The following is an 8,462-nucleotide window of genomic DNA, read 5'->3' as shown; positions in this document are numbered from 1 at the left end:
GTAGAGCACCACAAATCAATGAATTCTACCTTTATCATTGCTTCATTTAGTTAAGATGAACAGAGAGAGATAATGGCATACATAAAACACATGTAAACTTACAATTATAGAAGGAAACACAATACCAAATCATGTTGCCATAAGAATCCCATAAAGTGCTGCAAACCCTGGTCTATTCCTTTGCCAAACTGATGATATGAGTGTACAATAATGCTTAAAGAATTCACAAAATTCCAACCCTTCTCAATGACTGAAAAACTACTAGATATAGGCATCAAAAAACTTATGCTAGGCTTTATGGGTTGAGTTCATGAGTTTAGGATCTTTTTCAACAAGATCTAAACTAAGAACTGAAAAGTAGGCAGTGGAACAACATGCCTCTAAAACCTAGGAAACTGATTCATTTCAGTTGCAAACTACTTTTCATAATGAATCTACTTCCATGAGTGAAACTTTAGCATAATTACATCAAAATCCATCAAGTCACATTAAATTACATCATGATTTTGACTATTAGAAAGAGAAAATTCAAACTGTGAAGAAACTGGGTGAAAAACAGAGTTTTTTGGCCAAAATGAGCAAATTTCACCCTATGTGTTGCGCTGATTTCCCTATGTGTATCACCCTTTTGCAACTGCTTTTGGAGGCCCTCCCGTGCACCAAATTTGCTCCAAGTGGGCTTGTTGAAAAGGTATACCTGTCTACTTTCTAGAAAAAGTTGTATTTCGGAATTTGGTCTTCATTTGCACTTCCAAAATTGAGTTCTCCCAACACTGCTTTCTGTGTGTCCAAAAAGGGGCAGAAAGGTCATTTTTGAGGTGTTTTTGACCTTTTTGGAAGCTCAAAACCTGTCAAAATTTCTTGGCCATGTGAGGGAATTCATATTTTTCCATGAGAAATGCAAAAATGAAATCCATTTTTCAAAATTCTTATCCAACTCAAAGCGTAGCGCTGGTGGCGCGACGCATCAGATGAAAATTCCTGTGTTGCAAAATTTGATGCGTAGCACCACTAATTTGATGCATAGCACCCTTTTGCAGACCACTTTTGAAGGCCTTCCCGGTGTCCAAATTGGGCACAGGATATCTCATTGGAAATATTATTGTGTCTACTTTCCAACACAACTTTAATTTTTCAATTTGGAGTTCATTTTCCCTAAAAAGTCAAATCTCCCAAGACTGGTCAAAATGTGTAAAATGAGGCTGCCTAAATGCAGAGTGTTGTTGCAGTCAAATTTTGAAGGTCTTCATCAACTCCCAATTGAGCTCATGATAGCTCATTGGAAATATCTTTGTGTTTAGTTATCATTTCACTCATCAAGTAAGTCATTTGGCCAACCATGATAGGAGAAATCTTGATTTTCCCAAGGTCACTCCAGAGGTGCAGCAATTCTCCTGAGGCAACTATATTTTTGACATTTCTCTAAAACCATGACACCTATGTAAAAAGTGAAGGAGGTTTTTCTTCATTGGCCTATTTTGGACAAAAAACTCTCTAAATTTTCCCAAATTCATCTTTTCTTGCTCGGAAACATCATTGGAGCAAAACCTATCCCGATGTGTGGAACAAGGGATTTGTCGAAATGAAGTGAAATGAAGGGGATAAGGGTCTTCTAAATTCTTGAAAAAAAATTTGGAAGTAGGGAGGGATGTTAGGAAGTAGGGGAAAGTGGAATTTCAAATATTTAGTGAGGGGAAGGGGTCCAAAAGGGCAAAACATAGGCATATCCTTGAAAATTGTCAAGTTGTAGGAAGAAACTAGGGTTTGTGCGAAAATGAGGAATTTGAGGGATATCAGTGATGGGAAGTGTTTAATAAGGTACATTAAGGATAGGGGAATGTCTATGAACATCAGGATATAAGTTTGTTGATGATTTGACGATCCAAGAGAAATTACCTTCAAAACCCTAGGAGAGGGAAATGAACCTTACTTAGGCACAACTGAAGCATGAACAAGGTGTAAAATGACCCATTGGAACTTGACATGATGATGAAAACCCTCTGAATGATGGTACACGCATCTGAATGGTGAAATGGACCGACATTTGGACAACTTTGAAAGGAGTAAAAGCAAACCCTAGACCTAATACCTAGTGACCAAATTTTACTTGAAGACTCACTAAAATGACAAAATTTGACCTTGACACCTTAAAATCACTTTGTAAGATCATGTTTGATCACTTGAGGAAGGCTACAAAGACTGACACTAACAGGGAACACACGAGAAAATATGCATCACAACATGGAAGGAAAGTTAGCTAGAAATCCAAAGTGATGGTTAAACCAACAACACATTTCAGAAAGATTCATACATACTTATATAGAATAGTCCATACATGCATGTGTGAGAAAAAAAATACATATATCATTTAGAGCAAATGAGATAGCATAGAATACAATACAACATATGCATGAAATGTGATGGCTCTGTTATATTAAGAAGTGTAAGTTCCATTCATACAATACATCCATGTCTAACCACTAGTTCCGACAACAGAACGTTACAGCCACAACCAACTTCCCCTCCATAGAGATATACTAGCTCTACATAGTGGAGAAGCCAAGGCTCGTTACAATACTATCCAAGTTCTCTCTATGATAGTTTTATTGGAAGCTTGGCTGACCAAAACCCTATACAATGAGTTATGAGGTACTATTTATAGCAAAGGGTGGGGTGACCCTTGACATTCCCCTTTGAGACTGTTCATCTATCCTCATGACTCTTCAACTACTCTATGAATATTACACTCAACTATCAACACTTGAACTTCCACTTGACAAGACGTTACATCAAAATGCACATGTGCTCGTGTGCAACAAAATGGCTTGAGAAAGCCATGCAAGACATCACTGACATTCAGAATGTTGTGGTGAGACCAACTCTTTGACATTCTTGTGATGGTCGAAGGTGGTGTGTTGATGCCAAGCTTGGTTGTTCGTGATGGTGTGCATGCGCTCCATGGTGACATCTTTCTTAAGCAAAATCGTGCCTCCGTTACATCCGAGTGCATTGGTATGGCTCCTCCATCCAACTCATCTACTAGCATGTGCATGGTCTTCTTGGGTGAAGATGAACTAGAAACACAAAACCTTCAGCTCCCCATGCTGGATCCACTGGTTGTATTTTTCCAGTTAGTCCATAAGGATCAGACACCCATATCCCAGGACCATACAAACCCGTTACATGAAATGCTCCAAATCCGAAACAAGCTACTCCTGAGAGGAATAAATGAATTCCAAATACTTTTGGCAAATCTAAACAACATTTTCCCGTACGTTCATCACATAATATGTCCAGATCCCAATATACCCAATGCCAGATTGCTGCCAAAAAGCACAGGCCAAAAAACATGATATGTGCCCCGGCCACACCTTCATAACTCCAAATACCGGGATTAATTACATTTTCTCTGGTGATGTTCCATCCACTCCATGAATCCTTTATTCCCAAACGAGTCATAAAAGGTATAACGAACATACCTTGCCTCCACATTGGATCAAAAACCGCTAATTCGTACAGAGTCATTGAGCCAACCCAACCAGCAACTAGAGTTGTATGCATTATATGTACATAAATTAACCATCCAAGATCATTCAATACGACGGCATGAACGCGATACCAAGGCAAATCCATGCAAACACCCCTTTATCGGAAAAAGTAGACACTATGTAACTTTCTCACATTGGATTGGAAGAGATCATGTTATCGAGCTAGACCCGGATCATCTCGAAAGTGAACATCTATTCACTTGGACATTGCTAATGATGGAACAGGTTTGAAACAATTTTGTTCATACATAATAGCAGGGAGAGGCAAACATATTTTATCGTTTGTATGTACCAATACACAATGTAGGGATTGGTCCCATTTATATTGATAAAAAAAGAGGAAAGAAACGAGATATTCTAATCCTTCCATTCGTTCATGAACGATACCTTTGCAATTTTATGGACTAAGTCAGATATAATTTTTGATGAAAAAATATCATTTTTCTACTAAAGAGTGGAGCTATTACTGTTCCATAAACAGTAATACTTTACTGCGGGAAAAAAATAAAATACTGAGTTCAAATGCTCAGTCAAAATGATAACTTTATCATTTTGTGCTATGCAATGAAAAAAAAAGGTCAAAATAGGAAGTCTCTAGGTTAATGGGCCTTTTCCGTTCCGTAGAAAGATTCGGGGTTATTCATTTTCAGGATCAATAGTGGACAAACGGAGAGAGAGGGATTCGAACCCTCGGTACGGATGATCCGTACTACGGATTAGCAATCCGCCGCTTTGGTCCGCTCAGCCATCTCTCCAAGATGGAAGAGTTCATGTGTAACAAAATGAATGGTGGAGTAAAGGTGTATATCATAGTATGTACATATTATATCGGCAATATAATGAATATTTCCATTATTCAGTTGGATAAAGAACAATCCAGTCAATCGTATTGTTCATCTCGTTAAAAATAGTTCTGTATGACTGATTTTTTCTACTTTTCTTGGCCTAGTCGATGGCTAGGCCAAGAAAAGAAGAAAAAATCAGCAGTCATACAATGCTTGACCTAATTTGATAGCTAGAATACCTGTTGTAAAAGCAAGAAAAAAAGCTATCAAAAATTTAAGCTCTACCATATCTTCATTCCCTCCCCAATCAGTTTGATTAAATGTGTTACATGGATTAGTCCATTTATTTCTCTCCAATATCAAATTTTATTATCTAGATATTGAAGGGTTCTCTATATATTTAGGGTTCTCTATCTATTTTATGTATTATTGTAAAGATATCAGTTGCTCAAGGCCATAGGTTCCTGATCAAAACTACACCAATGGGTAGGATTCTGAAGAAGACAAAATAGAAGAAAAGTGATTGATCCCGACAACATTTTATTCATACATTCAGTCGATGGAGGGTGAAAGAAAACCAAATGGATCTAGAAGTTATTGCACAGCTCACTGTTCTGACTCTGATGGTTGTATCGGGCCCTTTAGTTATAGATAGATAGAGCTTTGGATGGATCAGAGATCCATCCAAATATCCTTTAACTATTTAAGTTGATAATGTAACGAATAAAACCCACCTGTATCACTAAACTATACACGCCAAAATCCCATTGATGGATATTCCGTCACTTCTTTCCTTCCACATTTGAATCCAAATTCCAGAATTCCTTAATTCTCTCTCTTCTATTTCTGAGAGAGAAGAAACGATTCTATCCATTCTAGTTTTAGAAATTCTAGGTTGTTCTTTCTCTTTATCAAGGAATTTTTTTGCTCAACTCCTCTAATCTTCTAATTGAATTCTTTCTAATTCATTTTAGAAAGATCTTCCTCTTCCAGGAAGAAAAAGAGCCATAAACTGGAATGGCTCCATATTCTTAGCTCTCAATCTTTGTTGATCTCTTATAGTAATCACATCTTGAGGTTTGCAAGGGTAACTTGGTATATCTACCATATGGTCATTGACCCAGATATGTCCATTATTCACTAATTGTCTAGCTCCGGGAATGGTGGGAGCCATACCCAATCGAAAAAGAATATTATCCAAACGCATTTCAAGTAATTGCAATAGGACCTGACCCGTTGAGCCTTTGTCTCTTCTAGCAATACAAACATATTTCAGCAAATGCTCTCAGGCATAACTTGTCTCCATTCGTTTTGTATCAGCTCAGCCCGGAGTTTCCAGTATAGCGATCCTTACCCTAGGAGCTACTATAATATATGTTCTCAACTTGATATCTATAAAGATAGATGGATTATCCATATCCAATTTGTTGTCCATCTACCATAATAGACTCACTCATTCATATATGATGAGGGGGCCCTTTTAACTCAGCGGTAGAGTAACGCCATGGTAAGGCGTAAGTCATCGGTTCAAGTCCGATAAAGGGCTCATGTTTCCCACAAAGAAAGAAGGCTCGGGTGTCCATTTCTATTACATAGATAGAAATATTTTCACCGAAATATGAAAATGACAACAAATCGGATTCGGATCCAGTCCATTTTTTATCTTCTTTTATGAGGCGAACGACGGGAATTGAACCCGCGCGTGGTGGATTCACAATCCACTGCCTTGGTCCACTTGGCTACGTCCGCCCCGGAAAAACCAATTTATCTATCTAAAGCCATTTCTTCCAAGAATAAAAAATGAGCTAACGTTTGTTCTTATGCGGGTCATCGGTGACCTCTGATAGGGGATCAAAGCAAGATCGATGACTAACTCTCATCTCTCGAACAAGTTGTACGGCTTATTATCAAATATGTGATAAATATGAAGTATTTTGTATTTCTCCCGGAGAAATATCCCGATCCCATCTTCCCTCCGTTCTTTTGAACGTGAAAGAAGAATCTTTCTTCTTTCGTATCGATCATTTGTCTATTCACTCATGGGCGATAATTATTGTTTTTCCCTATTAGATTTTAGTTTTCAACTAACACAGTTTTGCAGATTGGTTCGGTAGATCCCACGTTATTCGAGTTGTAATGAACGGGCCATAACCATTAAAATGGTTCGGTGTAAATGGAATAGATCGAGATCTATCTCGATATTTATTGTATGTTTTATCTTGATACTAAGATCTTGTCCATCTGAACAACTCTGGGTAGGGTATTTGATCGGAGAGTCATTGTTTAAAATGATCAAGGTTGTGGCTGTGTCGACAAGTTCGACCCTATTCGCTTATCATATATTCAGATTCGTTGAATCTATACCATTTGAACTTGTATCCTTCCTTCTCGTATTCAAGGAAAATTTTAAGGATGGAAAATTTTCTTGAAGTTTAAAACATTGGCGAATCTCACTAATCCCTAATATGCAAATTATAAATGTTTATTGTTGTAAAATTATTCAAATTTATAATTATTTTATATATAGTCTCTATATAATGTTGGCGATTTTTAAGGTAAAATAATTTTATATTCTAAAATTTGGGCGAATCGTCTTTTATAAAATTGGAAATTGGCGAATCTTTTTTGTGGAAAAATCATGGAAAATTAGCCCACTGGGCGAACATTAGCCCCTAAAATTTTCCATGCTCGTATTAGAAGGTATAGGGTTTTCCAATCTGGAAAATTTTGTTATCTTACATGCACGGTTAGGATACAATCAAGTTCTTTGTTATATTATTATTCAGGTTGGACAAAGATACAAATTTAAAGGCTCATCTACTGATGGAGATAGTGAAAATAGATGAATCAAATATAAATTTGATTGTTGTCTTTCAGTTAATTCGTTTGAAAGTTTAGATCAAGTGAACAGAATTGGTAGGCGTCAATCGATCCGTGGAACGTATCAAATCTTTCACATATAAGTTTGTTATGAGATGAGCCCACTCATCTCACAATGATATAAAATCATTTCGGACAGATCTATTGCCGAGTAGAGATCTATTTGTAACGGGGCAGAAAGCAGCTTCTTTTGGGTCGCTGTCCACATAATTTCTGGACAAGGAGTAATAGTTTCTTTCTTTCGTCCCAACCCAACAGACTTCTTTATTATATTGTTTGTTCCATAACGCATTCCATGAAATATGTGTATTCTATAAAATAGTGGGGTAGATTAAAGCAAACGTTCGTCCAGATGTAGATCTAATATGCATAGCCGGTAGATTGCATTTTTGTGATATGTTACCAGAACGGAACTAGAGGCAAGGAAGAGTGCTTGTCCCAATATGAAAATCTTGGGTCTCAAAAACCATGTGATGACCTTAGGTGAAGAAAGAGAACGAACCAAAGGTTCGCCTTTAGCTAGGATGGATCAACTCCAGAGAATTTCTCTGCCCAGGTATTTGGAATATCCATCGTACTTGCCACTTCTATGGTTCAAAAATAGGCTCGATTTACCGCACATAACTTATTGTAGAGAATCCTAGTTGATCAAGATCTTCGCCCCGATATTTAGCAAAGGGATAGATATATCCGGGATTTTCGATTGAAAGGAAATTTTGTTCAACCCCAACGGAATGTGTTGTGTTTAGATGGAGCTAAAAGTCACATGTCCGATCGATACTTTGACTGCTCTATGGATCGCTTGGAACATATGATATTCGAGAGAACTCTCGAATTTTTCGAAGAACTAGCGATAAAAATAAATAAAAATAGTTTATAGGTTTGATCATCTGGTATTGGATCAATCTCGATCGATCCAAAATACTAATATGCCTGCTCTGGTCCAACGTTCCCATCCATCGATCTCAATAAGGACATGAGATTGATATGATCTGAAATACTTTTCAAGGCCAAGTCATAGGGACAGACTATGAGGGGATATATATAAATAGTATCACTTAGTGGAATGTATAGGGCTATACAGGCTCGAACCATAGACCTTCTCGGTAGAACAGATCAAAGTTCTTATTATCAAAATAATTTGAACTGTTCCAAGAACCCAACATGCATTTTCTTGCATTGGGCTCTTTCATTAACTGATGGTAAGATCGGTTAGTCTGCCATTCTCCTCTTTCCAGTAAGATACTAA

At 37.3% G+C, this 8,462-nt stretch overlaps 2 non-coding genes across 2 annotated transcripts; one reads left to right on the top strand and one right to left on the bottom strand.

Annotated features, from left to right (window-relative positions):
* Positions 1–4,215: 4,215 nt before the first annotated feature.
* Positions 4,216–4,303, bottom strand: TRNAS-GCU (transfer RNA serine (anticodon GCU)). The gene has a single exon. It is a non-coding gene; the product is annotated as a tRNA-Ser (tRNA).
* A 1,504-nt stretch (positions 4,304–5,807) lies between these two features.
* Positions 5,808–5,879, top strand: TRNAT-GGU (transfer RNA threonine (anticodon GGU)). The gene has a single exon. It is a non-coding gene; the product is annotated as a tRNA-Thr (tRNA).
* The last annotated feature ends 2,583 nt before the right edge of the window (positions 5,880–8,462 follow it).

This window comes from Pinus tabuliformis, chromosome 3_1, assembly GCF_031772625.1.
Source record: "Pinus tabuliformis cultivar Carrire ecotype Pingquan chromosome 3_1, CPIR1, whole genome shotgun sequence".
Classification (NCBI taxonomy): domain Eukaryota; kingdom Viridiplantae; phylum Streptophyta; class Pinopsida; order Pinales; family Pinaceae; genus Pinus; species Pinus tabuliformis.
Note: the sequence above shows the minus strand (reverse complement) of the source record. Positions and strands in the feature narration are given on the sequence as shown.